Here is a 15,325-nt window from a genome sequence, read left to right on the forward strand (position 1 = left end):
AAACTTAAAAAACAACCTGGTGCATTCTCAGAAAATTGGAAATAATTCTATTTCAAGACCGAGCTATACCACTCCTGAGCATATTCCCAAATGTTGTTCCCCATACCACAAAGATACCTGCTCAACTATATTCACAGCAGCTGTATTCATAATAACCAGAAACTGAAAACAACCTAGATGTCCCTCAACTAAAGAATGGATAAAGAAAATGTGAATCATTTACACCCATGTAGCACTTTTTCATCCATGGCTTGATAGTCTGTCTCCTGCAGACCTATGGAAGATAAATTCAGCTGCTGTGGGTGTATGATTTCAGTCTCTATGTTATGGCCAGAAGATGACACTTCACAGCACTTCTCCCTATCTTCTGTCTCTCACATCCTTTCCATTTTCTCCCATGCAATGTTTCCTAAGCTTCTGAGGGAGTTGCATAAATGTTCTGTTCAGTGCTAAGAACTCAGCCGTCTTTTTGTCCCAGGACCTTGAGCTGCCATGGGTCTTTGTGTTCACAGCTATTCACTGAAGAGAAGTTTCTCTAGGCATGAGAGATTCATTTGCTTACTTGGATAAACAGGTATTTAGAAGGCAATTTGAGTTCCTAGATGTGGAACAGAAGGTAAAGATTTCTTAGGCCTTCCTCAGAGAATACTACATGTGATCAATTTTGAGTAAAGAGTGGCTAATTAAAAAAAAAAAAAAAAAAAAACAAGAAGATCAAAGAAAAACAAAGAAGACATCAGACACCCTTCTCAGGAAATTTGACAGTATTCTTATGTTGCAACCCAATGTATTTCAGCTTCAGCTGAGGCTTGAAGGTTACTGAAGCTTCAGTGTAGGCCTTCCTGGCTTTAGTGTGGGCAGATCTTTCACTGGAAGCTGATCACTGTTTGTGAAGAAAGCTAGCTTATGAAGAGGCTTGGTTTTGTCAGCCTTGAATAGCTTCAGGGTAAAGTGTACTGCAATTCCATCTTGAACTTCACCTGCACCGCAGAAGCAAAGTCTGAACAATAGATAAGAGTCTTTCACTATACCAGGTTTTTGGAAGTGAGCTGCTCGTGTAAATTGAGCACAGCTGACTCCCACTTGCTTTAGACAGCAGTGCTTCTCCAACTAACTTTGCAGAAAGTATGTTCTCACATTTAAGCCTTGATTTCATTTTGGACATTTTTATAAAGTAGAACACAAGTTAAGTATTTAAAAATTGAATAAAACCTCATACAAGATGAAAAAGCCTGAATAGCTTTGCCATTAGATCAATGGAAATACAAAATATACTCCAATAAATGTAATCAAAACAACATACAACAGGAGAATAGTACTAATTGAAGTGCATTATTCATTGTAAGCTTTATAAATGATTAATGCAGAGAATAGCTTGTATGGTTAGTTCTATATTGCAAAACAATAAATGCTGTTTATTTTCAGTCATATGTGCATCTTTGAGTAGAATTTTCAGGTTTCTGTGTTTCAGTGCAGTGTCAGTAGAGGGAAGGAAACATGAAAAGGTCCATGAGAAGTGTTTTTAAGGGATATTTAGTTTTCTAAATAGGAACACATAGCAAAACCTGTGATGTAAAATTAGAGTGCAAAAATAATTAGGGTGGAACAATTTATACGGAAGTAAGTGAAGGAGAATGAAGAAAGGACACGGATCAACCCTATTTATTATCAAAAAGCCACATAACTTTGGAAAAATGTATGAAAAAACCCATTACTTAATAACTAAGTAAAACTATTATGTTTTTTAAAAAATGAAGTAAAAATATAATCTAAAAATATGTTATACTGTATATATGGATGACACTGCTTTCAGAAGTCATGGGCTTTAAAATCAAACCCCACTGCCATGCACAGGATCCTTCCTGAATATTGTGAGCCAGATATCTCCCGGCATCTCATAAAGCAATACAAGCCATTAGAATTTGTCGTTGTTACTTGTTAGGACTGGATAGTTATATTCTATTACGGAATGCAACACATCCTTTTGATACAGGACATCAAGAATTCAAAGTAGAATGAGTGAAAGTTGTCTCTCTGCTGTCTCCTGTTTATTTTGCTGTAAGGTAGTGTATAGAAAACATATATAGATATGATTGACAGGATTCATCTTCTGGCATGCTAAGATGCTGACACAATGGTTCCAGCATTGGGCATAACCAGCCTTAACTGCTTTGGTTACTGTTTCACATGACAGCCTGCTCCCAGGGCAGACTCAAAGAAAGCTGCTCACCTCAATTGGTTCATCATTTCTGACTGTTCCAAACAAGACTTATAATAAGTCTAAAATTTCTCAACATTTAGAGACTGGACCACAAATGTTATTGCTAGCTATATAATACAGACCTCTTAGGCTAGTTCTGCTATTCTCTCTCTCTCTCTCTCTCTCTCTCTCTCTCTCTCTCTCTCTCTCTCTCTCTCTCTCTGTGTGTGTGTGTGTGTGCAGGAATTTTAATACAGCAACATGGCTGCTCTTATCACATCTAAAGACCTTCTAGATCTATGTGATCCAGCTGGAATGCAAACACACCCTTACTGTACACCTTTAACCTCTAACAATGAAGGTAAGTTTAGCTTGTATAAAGAAGCAACCATATTTGAAAGTGATATATAATTGGGGCCAGACAAAGTAACAAATCAGAGAAACATTTACAGAATGAGTCAGAGATACGATCTACCAAACTCTCATAAGAACAGAGAGGAAAGAGAAGCTACTTGAGAGGCCAGAGAAAGAAAAATGGAGGAAGTAATAGTTTTTGCAGAGACAGTTGGTACAGAGAACAAACTATACACAGGTGAATACAGAGGAGCCTATAATGAGAAGATTAAAACCAGAAGATTAGAATGGATTGCTAGAATTAGTTTGAAATCGAGCAGAGCAATTCAGTCAAAAGCTGAGGGAAGTCAATTTGAATAGGTCAGCTTGGAGAGGAGTTTGAGCCTGAACAACTGATTTGAACTAATCAACCAGAGCTCAGAAATAACAAGAAAGGGTAAGATTTCCAAGCGTGATGGCTCAAGCCTTTAATCCCAGCACTCAGGAAGGCAGAGACATGCAGATCTTTGTGAGTTGGAGGCCAGCCTGGTCTACAAAGCAATTCCAGGCCAGCTGAGGCTACAGAGAAAAACCCTGTTTAAAATAAAAATAATTAAAAAAAAAAAAAGAAAAGGGTGTGCTTATTTAGCAGAGGTTAAAAACATTTTAGGCCTAGATTAGATTGTGTGAAGGCCAGAAGCTCCCAGGAGTAGTCTAGGTTACTTTAACAGTGGTAAGTAAGGCCTTCTAGATTGACAGCATCTAAGCCAGTAACAAATGGGTAGTGAGATGTGGGACAATGTTTCTAGAGGCTCAATGAGTCTAAAAATAGTTCTGTGCTTATGAGGATTAAGTAAGATAATGGGTTTGGGGGCTTGGATCCCTCTCCACCTGCTCCTTACAGCCTGGCACCTCTTGGACACAGACACCAAACCAGTGAATGTAAGTTGGGTAAGGGCCACAACCCACCTTTTCTTCCACACCTAGGAGGCCTGTGGGGAACCTGAACAGCTTTTGGGTTGGAGCTCTCTAAACCTGCTCTTCACCTGCCTGGTCCAACTGGGTGAAAGATAGTAAATTCCAAGTGAGCTGAGCTAAATGCAGGCTCTAACACGCATTGTCCACCACCCAGAGGAGGACTCAGGGGAGCCTTAGCATGCAGCCTTCAGCTTAGGGCGCTCTTTGCCTGCCTCCAACCTGCCTGGCCCAACTGGGACACAGACAAAGACCCCATCAGAGGGATCTCCAGGCCTGCTAAGACCAGAAACAACCAGATGGCTAGAGGCCTTTGTAAGAACACAAATAACAAAATTAAAAGCCATATGACACCACTAGAATCCAACAGTCCTACCACAGCAAGACCTGGAGAAACTAAGATACCTGAAGCAAGAAGAGAAATATAAATCTGAGGTGATAAAAATGATAAAAGCCTTGAAAGAGGACCATAACCCTCTCAAAGAGATACAGGAAAATACATCCAAACAGATGAAATAATTGAATAAATCCAATAAACAATTACAGGAAAATACAATTAAATAGGAGATAGAAATTAATAAAACTATTCAAAACCTAAAAATGGAATTAGGAGCAATGAAGAAAAAATCTGAGGCAATCCTGGAGTTGGAAAACCTAGGGAAGAGAACAGGAAGTGCAAACACAAGCCACACCAACAGAATAGAAGTCACAGAGGAAGGAATATCAAGAGTATATTATACAGTTGAAGTAATTGATGCATTAGTCAAAGAAAATGTTAACACTAAAACGTTTTTGACACAAATCATCCAAGAAATCTGGGACAATATAAAAAGACAAAACCTATGATTAATAGGAGTATAAGAAGAAGACTCCAAGCACCAAGGCTGAGATTTTCAACAAAATCACAGAAGAAAATGTTCACAACCTATTGAAAGAGGTGTCTACAAACATACAAGAAGCCTACAGAACTCCAAGTAGATTGGACCAAAAAAAAAAAAAAAAAAATCATTCTGCCACATAATAATCTAAATACTAAGAAATACTAAGTGTACAAAACAAAGAAAGAATATTAAAAACTGCAAGAGCAAAAGGCCAAATCACCTATAAAGGCAATCCTGTCAGAATTACACTGGACTTCTCAACCAAGACTATAAAAGCCAGAAGATCTGAAACAGATGTCATGCAGACACTAAAAGACCACAGATGCCAACCCAGACTGGTATGCCCAGCAAAACTTTAATCACTATAGATGGAGAAACAAAATATTCCACAAAAAAAAAAACAAGTTTAACCAGTGTCTAATCACAAATCTATCCCTACAGAAGATAGTAGAAGGAAAACTCCAATGCAAGGGGGCTAAATACTCCTAGAAAAACAAAAGGAGATAAATAACCCTACATTCCCAAAACCAAACAAAATGAAACACACACTCACACTCTACTACCACTAACATAGAAAAAAAAAAAAACAGAAACTTACAACCACTGGTCATTAATATCTCTCAACATCAATCGCTTCAACTCCCCAATAAAAAGACACAGGCTAACAAAGTGGATTTGAAAATAGACATCCTCCTGCTATATGCAAGAAATATACCTCACCAATAAAGATAGACTTTATCTCAGAGTAAAGGGCTGGAAAAAGGTATTCCAAGCAAACAATCCCAAGAAACAATCTGGAGTAACCATTCTAGTATCAAATAAAATAGATTTTCACCCAAAACTAATCAAAAGAGATGGGGAAGAATACTCATCAAAGGAAAAAATCACCACCAAGATGTCTCAATCCTGACTCATCTGTGCTCCAAATGCAAGAGCACCCACATTTGTAAAAGAAACATTAATAATACTCAAGTCACACATTGAACCCCACAGATTAATAGCGGGAGACTTTAACACCCCAATCTTACAAATGGACCCATCAACAAGTAAGAAACTAAATGGGGGAAATAATTAAACTAATAGAGATCACAAATCAAATGGACCTAGCAGATATCTACAGAACATTTCACACAAACACAAAATAATATGTCTTTTTCTCAGTACCTCAGGGAACCTTCTCCAAAATTGGACATATACGTGGTAACAAAGCAATTCTCAACATATGCAAGAAAATCAAAATAACCACTTGCATATTATCAGACCACCATGGATTAAATCTGGAACTCAACCACAAAAGAAAAGAAAGCCTACACACTCATGGAAACTGAACAAATCCTTACTAATGACCTCTGAGTCAGAGATGAAATAAAAAAAAATATATTAAAGAATTCCTAGAAGTCAATGAAAATTAAGGCACAACATACTCAAACTTATGGGGGGACAATGAAAGCAGGGCTAAAAGGCAAATTCATAGAATTCAGTGCCTTCATAAAAAATTAGTGAGGTCCCATATAAGCAACTTAATGGCACATCTGAAAAAATAAGGAAAAAAAAAAAAAAAAAAAAAAAAAAAAGGAGCAGACACAACAAGAGGAGTAGACAACAGGAAATAAAGTAAACCCAGGATTGAGATAAAATAAATTAGAAGCAACAAGAATACAAAGAATCAATGAAACCAAAAATTGGTCATTTACAAAAATTAACAAGGTAGACAAATCTCTAATCAAATTAACTAAAAGGCAGAGGGAGAATATTCAAATCAATAAAATCACAAATGAAAAGGGAGACATAACAACAGACACCTAGGAAATCCAAAGAATCATTAGGTTTTACTTCAAAAGCCTATATGTCACAAAAATTGAAAATCTAAATAAAATGGAAAATTCTCTTGACAGATACCACTTACCAATATAGTCCTATATCTCCTAAGGAAATAACAGTGGCCATTAAAGTCTCCCCCCCCCCAAAAAAAAAAAAGCCCAGGACCAGATGTTGTCACCACAGAAATCTACCCTATGTCCAGATGTTTTCAGCACAGAATTCTACCAGACCCAAACCCAAACATAGTAAAGGCAATAAGAAGCTAGCCTATAGCAAGCATCAAACTAAATGGAGAAAAACTTAAGTAAATTACACTGAAATCAGGGTCATAAAAATGCTGGCTACTATCTCCACACACCTTTAGTATAGTACTTGAAGTTCTAGCAAGAGCAATAAGAAACTAAAGGAGATCAAGGGATACAAATAGGAAAGGAAGAAGTCAAGTTATCACTATTCATGTATGATACGATAGTATACATACGGGACATTCAAAATTCAACCCAGAAATACCTATAGCTGATAAACAGCATCAGCAAAATAGATGGATACAGAATCAACTCCAACAAATCAGTACGCCTCATGTATTCAAAAGAGAAACAGGCTGGGGAAAAAATTAGGGAAAGATACTTTTCAGATTAGACACACACACGCACACCCCAAAACAAAACAAAAAACAAACAAAATAACAAAAACAAAAAAACCATAAAGTATCTTGGTGTGACTCTAACCAAGCAAGTGAAAGCAAGGTAGGAAAAAAACTTCAAGTCTCTGAAGAAAGAAATTGAAAGTAATCAGAAGATGGATAAATCTCCCATGTTCATGGATAAGTAGGATTAATAAGGTAAAAATGGCCATTCCACTAAAAGTAATCTACAGATTCAATGCAATTCCCATCAAAATGCCAACACAATTCTTTACAGACCTTGAAAGAACAATTCTTAACTCAATATGAAAAAATAAAAGATCTTGAATAGCTAAGACAATCCTGTACAATAAAAAATCTTCTGGAAGTGTTTCCCTCCCAGATCTCAAAATATATTATACAGAAATAGTAATAAAAAACTGCACTGTGATGACATAGAAACACACAGGTGGATCAATGGAATTGAATCATAGACTCAACACACCTATAGACATTTGAGTTTTGACAAAGAAGTCAACACCATACAATGCAAAAAAGATAGCATCTTTAACAGATGGTGTTGTTTTAACTGGATATTTACATGTAGAAAAATGAAAATATATCCTTATTTATCACCCTGCACAAAATTAAAGTATAATGGATTAGAGACCTCAACATTAAATAAAACAAACTAAATCTATTAGAAGGAATCATAGGGAAGAGATTTGAACTCATTGGCACAGGAAACAACTTTCTGAACTGAATACCAATAGCTCAGAATCTAAGATCAACAATTAATAAATGGAACCCAATGAAAGAGAAAACCTTCTGTAAGGCAAAGGACACTGTGAACAAAACAAAATGACAGCCAAGAGACTGGGAAAACAACTTCACCAACCCTACATAAGACAAAGGGCTAATATCCAAAATATATAAAGAACTCAAGAAATTAAACACCAACAAATGAAATAATCTAATATTAAAAATTGAATACAGAGCCAAACTGAGAATTCTCAACAGAAGAATATCAAATGGACGAGAAAGACTTAAAGAAATGTTCAATGTTCCTAGTGATCAGGGAAATGAAAATCAAAATGACTCTGATATTCCATCTTACACCAGTCAGAATGGCTAAGGTAAAAACTCAAGTGACAGCACATGCTGAGAAGGATGTGGAGAAAGGGGAACACTTCTCAATTGCTGGCAGGAGTGCAAACTTGTACAACAACTTTGAAAATCACTGTGGCACTTTCTCAGGAAATTGCTAATAGTTCTACCTCAAGATCCAACTATACCACTCCTGACATATACCAGAAAGATGGTCTACCATAGATCAAGGACATTTATTCAACTATGGTCATAGACACTTTATTCATAATAGTCAGAATCTGGAAACAATCCAAGTGTCACTCAAGTGAAAAATGGATAAAGAACTGGTACATTTACATAATGGAATACAACTCAGCTATTAAAAACAAGGAAATCTTGAAATTTGCAGACAAATGGATGGAACTAGAAAAGATCATCCAGAGTGAGGTAACACAGACATAGAAAGACATGTATATTGTATACTCACTTATGAGCGTATATTATCCACGTAATACTGGATGACCACACTACAATATAAAGACCTAAAGAGGCTAAATAACAAGAAGGACACTATGGAAGATGCTTAATTCTCAATCAGAAGGGCAATTAGAATAGACACCAGAAGTGATTGAAGAGAAAGAATAGGAATGGAGTCTGCCATATAGGTCCTCTGAAATCTTCCACCCAAAGAGGGATGGAAGCAGATGCTGAGACTCACATATAAACTTCTACGTAGAGATTAGAGCAAATTATAGAAGAGTACAGGGAACAGAAGGACTTGGAGAGGAAAGGAGCTCCACAATGTGACCCATAGAGCTAACAAATCTGGGCTAGGGTGGGGGGCTGCAGAGACTGATGCATCAACCATGCATGGTGAGGGCCTAGACACCTTGCTCAGATGTAGTAGACAGGCAGCACAGTTTCCTTTTTGGTCCCATAATATGGGGAGTAAGGACTAATTCTGACATGGACTCTTGTGCCCACTCATTGATCACTTCCCACTGGTGGGAAGGCTTACCAGGCCACAGAAGAGGATGCAGGTAGTCCAGATGAGACGTGAGAAGCTAGTGTCTGATGAGAGTGGACAGAGTTCCCCTTTTCTGAGGACTAGGGGAGGGGTAGATAAGGGAGGGCGGGTGGGACTGGAAGAAGATGAGGGAGAGGCTACCATCGGGATAAAAAAATAAATTAAAAGTTTAAATTCAAATTAAAAAATAAAATAATAGAAGCCAAAATGTAGCCAGTGTGAGGCAGAGAGTAGGTTTGCATTAAACTCTAAAAAAGCTTATTAATTAACATGATTGATTTGGTTTTTTAATAAAAATAATAGAGATTCTTAGACTGAGGAGATAGATGACTTTTGCCATCTTGGACTGAGATGAACACTTGCTATCTAGCCCCACAACCCACATGGCAGGAGAAAACTTGCTATAGCATTGCGTCTACCAGTGTCTCCCCTGCATACACAGAATAAATAGATAAATGAATATAATAAAATGAAATTAAACAAAACAAACTTCTTCGGCTAGAAGAACCACAGGCTCTATAAGCAATAATCTACTGGTGTTTGGAAAGCAGACTTTCTTTCAAACTTCTTTCTATATATCTATGTTTCTATTCATGTACTAGTGCTGCTGTTACCATTGGTCAGAAATGACTAGTCCAGGTACTAAGAGTAAGTTTCAGTGGTGTACTTAGCCCTAAATGGCATCTTGAACATCATTCTTAAGCACAGGAGACATCAAAGAAAAGAGATTTGAAAAAAAAAAATTGTGAGAACCAGAGTTTGGAGAGGTATGCCCAAAGCAATGGACTTCTAGACATGATATAGTTAGTGGAAGCCTGAATACATAGCATCCATGATCATCTGCAGAAAAACAAGAACACCCAAGAACATAGATTAGTTGTAAGAAGAACAAGGTGAGTGGAGGTAGAAACTGGGTAAAGGAGGAAATAGGGTAAAGAAGATAACAACACATTGTGTACACGCATAAAAAATGTCAAAAGTTGGGCGTGGTAGTGCACGCCTTTAATCCCAGCACTCGGGAGGCAGAGGCAGGTGAATCGCTGTGAGTTCAAGGCCAGCCTGGTCTACAAAGCGAGTCCTGGACAGCCGAAGCTACACAGAGAAACCCTAACTGGAAAAAAAAAAAAAAAAAGTCAAAAGTTATAAAATCACTAAAATTGGTGGCACATTGTATTTTTCCAAGTGCTTAATAATATTGCATAGCTTTTATATTATTTAAGTTTAAAATTACATGTCAAAAATTGTTTTCCATATTGAATACCTGATGGTCCTGTGAGCTTATTGGTAAGATATTTTTCATTTGGTAGAAAATAAATTATACTAATACTGAAAAATCTTCTACTTAGTGAAATTTCTCTGGTTCTCATGGTAAGGGTTTCTTTCTAAGGTGAAGGATAGTTTGTTCCTTCCAAATTTTCCTTTAACCAACCAACAAACCAACCAACAAACAAAAAGCCTAACGTTTGTAACCTGTTTCGAATTAGAGACAACGTAGTCCACATTTTGCTATGCCATTGTTGTCTTGCTCCTAAGTACTCAGACAAGTTAGCAGCTTTTAATGTAGCACCAGAGTGTCCTTTCACAGGGATCCTGTGTGCTATGCAAGCTGTCTTGCCCCTAGGGCATAAAACTCAGCAGATATCATAGTACTTGACCTATGAGGAGCTGATAGAAATTCTCCTTGTACACTGGCAGGACCTTTTTAGATGTATTACAGAGTAGCTCTGTGATCTTGCAAAAAAAGTACTTACATTTTAGAGGGCTCTCCTCTGCTATTATGATCTTAATTGCAGAAAAGTTTATATCTATACTCAGTGTGGAAATCTATTCACCTAAAAGGCATGTCTATATCTTCGAGTTCTTAATCTATCAGCAACAAAAACGAAATCAGAGACCTCAATATTTCATGATTAATACTAGTGTTCCTTCAACCTAAATTTTGCTTCTGCTTTCTTCAGCTTTGTATTCTGATAGCTTAGGAACCTTAGTTCCAGAGGAAAGAATATTGTCATCACGAGAAGCAATCATGGTGTCAATTGAAAGTTAGAAGTAGATGCTGGGAGTTCCTATTGGGAAAGGTATGGGAGAACGGGGATCCAGAGGGTCCTAGAAACCTTCAATAGGATCATCAAGGCTGGCAGATCTGGACCCAGGGTGTTCTGCTCAAACTCCTTTACCAACCAAGGACAATGTGTGCAGTAGACCTAGAACTCCTATTCAGATTTCAAATCTAGCCAATGGAAAGCAAATTCTCCACAGCTGTATGGAGAGCAGGGACTGACTCTGACATGAACTCTGATGCCCTATTTGACCACTTTCCCTTAGTGAGGAGGTCTGGTGGCACTCAGAGGAAGAGTAAGCACACTACCAGGATGAAACATGATAGGCTGTGACCATATGGTGGGGGAGGAGGTCCCCTTCTGTCACAGACCTAGGGGAGTGGGATAGGGTGAAAGAGGAGGGGAGAATAGGAAGACACAAGTGAGGGGATAACAATTGAGATATAATCTGAATAGATTACTTAAATAAAAAAAAAAAAACTAACAGCTAGCCTATTTGAACTCCTTATGACTCTGAAATGGCAAGATTACAAAGAAATTACATTGCCTTAGATGTTTAACCCTGACTAACAAGAAGAAACTGGACTATTACTCCAAAATGGAGACAAGGAAGTGTGGAAGGAAGGTGGGTTTGGCTCCAGGCTTTTCCCCGTGAAAACACCAAGGATACCCCCACTAAGACTGATATTGTGATAGACTGAGTGGAGCCATCCTGGGTCCAGAATTTGGGAAACAGACCAGGGACTCCAGCTGGGCTATTGTGTTTCTAATTGAACATCTATGGGAGGAGGGGACCTGGAGGAGAGACTGGCAGTTGTGGAGAGAGAGACGCAGGTGGAGAAGAGAGTAGGCTGCAGGTTTGGACCAGGAGGGTATGGTGGAACTGATACCTGGAAGGTTTATTCTTGTTTCACTTTAATCTTTTTTCCCTCCTGTGTAAAATAGTTGGGCTGTACAATATAATCCAATTGTTAAGAAATAGAGCCACCAAGGAAGGCTACGTCTTTAATTATAATGATATTTGATAGCATCCATTACTATTAGCTTGCCTGAGGATTAAGAGCCTTGAGGAAAGTACAAGAATAAGATGTTGGAATAAATATGAATAGCTCAGACCATTTAAGATGAAAGTTTGGGTCAACTCCTTGGTCAAATATTTCTTGAGTTGCTTGAATAAGAAGTTTGTTTCAAACAACAAATATTCCATGTATCAGTTATAGAAATGAAGACTAATTTTCAAGAGTATGTCCTCTTCCTTTTGTTAAGAATAATTTTGCATACACAAATACTAACATATGTTAACATTACGTCATATGGAAAGCAAAAACCTGGCTTTCTTTCCTATGTATACTTCTTTATGACATAGAGACCTTTGCCATAATCGATCCTGGCCACAAACTCATGAGACTCTTGTTAGTTGAGATTGCTGATATACACCACCATACACCACAGTATCTTTGCTTTTTATTCTTTTATTTCTGGATCATATAAGATAAATCAAGAGTATATCAGTATTTACGGCAAATTTTAGTTCGTATTATTTTAAGATCAGGGCTACCAGGAGAATAGTAAACATTATTCAGAATCTTTACTCCTTTTATTCAGAGTAATGGTAGATCTTTCTTTGCTCTGTCCTAAGTAGAAATTTTACCTTGATATTTTTGTCTGGAAGGTAAGGGTGATTAAAGAAGTCATATACAAATATGTATTAGAAGTGGTCTTATAATTTAAAATGTGAGTTTGACTCAAATAAGGTATACATAGGAACAAGTGAATTATTATTTCTAATGGAGGTGTTTTAAGAAGAGATTGGCCTGTATGTTCGTGGACTATCAATGTGGGGAAGATTCAATCATCAGTGTGGGTTGGCTCCATTTGACTGACGGGGGCCCATGATATAAAAACAATAAAACATAAAAAAAAAATCATTTTAGACATTTTTCTTACAAAGAGCCTATTATGGAACTTTTTTTTTTACTTGCACTTATGTGTCTAGTTTTTTTTTATTTTTTTATTAATTTATTCTTGTTACATCTCAATGGTTATCCCATCCCTTGTATCCTCCCATTCTTCCCTCCCTCCCATTTTCCCCTTACTCCCCTCCCCTGGAACTTTTCATAATCTGTACTTTTATAGTCCATTCCCTAATAAATATCATTCCTCCTGTATTTTATTATGTACCAACTATCATCCATCTATCTATCTCTCTATCTATATCTATCTATCTATCTATCTATCTATCATTTATCTATCATCTGTCTTAATATTTAAATATTATATAGTAACAAAAAACTCCTTTAATTGTTTGTTAACTTATTTCAGAGAAGTTGTATGGGTGTTGTTTAGTTAGCTAATACCAATTAAACTGGGCTTATTTTTTTTTTCCTTCTCCTTCAGATTGTCAACAGTGAAGCTACAGAACATTTTCACATATGTGTACTATGGAAGAATGTAATCTAAAGCACAATCAAGAACAAGCTAGATGTATTCATTTAAATTTTTAAAAAGATGGTGCAAAATGATCCCATACTTTCCAAAACATTTTTTAATTCCATATTAGAAATTCTGGAATATCTTGCTAATTTATATTTAAATTATCTTTTTGTTAAAGAAATGGATTCTGGATTTATTAATTCACTATTCATGCACCATCATATTAAAGAACACAAATTCAATATATGTTCTCAATTATTAAAAATATTTTGGAGGGGTTTTCACAGATCTTTTCAAGTTAAAATTATTATCTACTTCCTGCAAAATTGTTTGTTATTAATATAGTCTTAATAGTCACCAGAAACTATGCACTTTCAAGATTCAAATTTCAGTCCACCATTTTGGTTGATTCTTCTGATATTTAAATCATGTCAAATCTATGAGATTTCTTTGATAACAACACTTTCTGCTATAAAAGTCCACAGCCACATGGGCTGCAGAATACCTTGTTGCCTCAAGTTGGGTTAAGTCTAAACCAGGTAAATGTGCAGCCATGCCCACCTTTTTATCCTAATGTGCTCTGCTTGCCCAGTCCATATGACCAGAAAACAAAGCCTCAATAAACCAAGCAGTGAGAACTCACACTTCAGGTTTTACTCAGAGAAATTTATCTTAATAACTGATGAAAACTGTAAGGGCTCCTGAAATTCTATAAAGTAAACTTAGTAAGAAACTGCAAAGATTGAATTGCTTCAGAAAAAAAAAAGTTGTAAAAATAGATTTTGCTCTCAGAAAAGGTTATTGCATATTGGCATAATTAAAATTCTGCTTGGCTATTTCTCCCTGTTGAATTTAACTTTATAAGCATCGTAGTTTGAAAATGTCTTGGAAAGGACTGGTTTGATATTTTATTCTCTGAAACCTCTTTTCCTCAGAGTGTTTGGGGTCTCTGCCATGATTTTAGCAATGCTAAGTACTAGATTATAGGAAGAGAATTTTGTGAATTTAGGAAAATTGTTAGCCTGATTTTAGATTAGTGAGTATGGAATTGTTTCACTGTTAGATTTGATATCATCTTTTTTCTTCAAGCTTACTTTGAGAATAAGTGTGCATCTATAAGATTCATTACAATGGACAGTCCATGTAATCACTGCACAATGATTTAGTCTGGCACAATATTATATACATTATCTCATATATTTATCCATCATGCTAAGAACATTCAAAATCTACTCTTTAAGCAATTTAAAACAAAATACATTTTGTTAATTATATTTATTTTAAATTTCTCATCTTTTCATTAATGTGACAATATACCTAAGATAATTAACTCATAAGAAAGATAGTTTATTATGACTTGTGGCTCTTAAGCACATGGTAGCTAGAAAGCAAGGAATTAGGACATGGTTGGGATCTCACTAGACTTTTCAGAAGAACATCTCTAAAGAGTTAAGTGTATACCTCAATGATCTAACTCGCTTGCTAGACCACACCCTAACCTCAGCACAGGCTTAGATCTTGTGAGCCTTCCTATGCAGTGCCTTAGCAGAACTGACCTCTCTCTTTTCACTGAGGATTTGGATCTTGAGAACATGATTTCCCTTTCTCAGCCTACATGCTCAACCCTAAACATAGATGCAGGTCACTACCATCAACTTTTCTACATATGAATGTTTCAATATTTAGATTCCACACATAGTGAAACACTGTGAGATTTACCTCTCCGAGCCCAGTTAATTTACCTAACATAATGTGTATATTTTATATGAGTTGTGATAATTCATATATCTTCGTTCTTTTTAATTGCTAAATACAATTTTATTGCATCACTATTTTTGGCAACAATTTGACTGCTGTCAGACATTGAGATTGCTGCCACCACTT

The sequence above is a fragment of the Acomys russatus genome, chromosome 6 (assembly GCF_903995435.1).
Source record: "Acomys russatus chromosome 6, mAcoRus1.1, whole genome shotgun sequence".
Taxonomy (NCBI): Eukaryota; Metazoa; Chordata; class Mammalia; order Rodentia; family Muridae; genus Acomys; species Acomys russatus.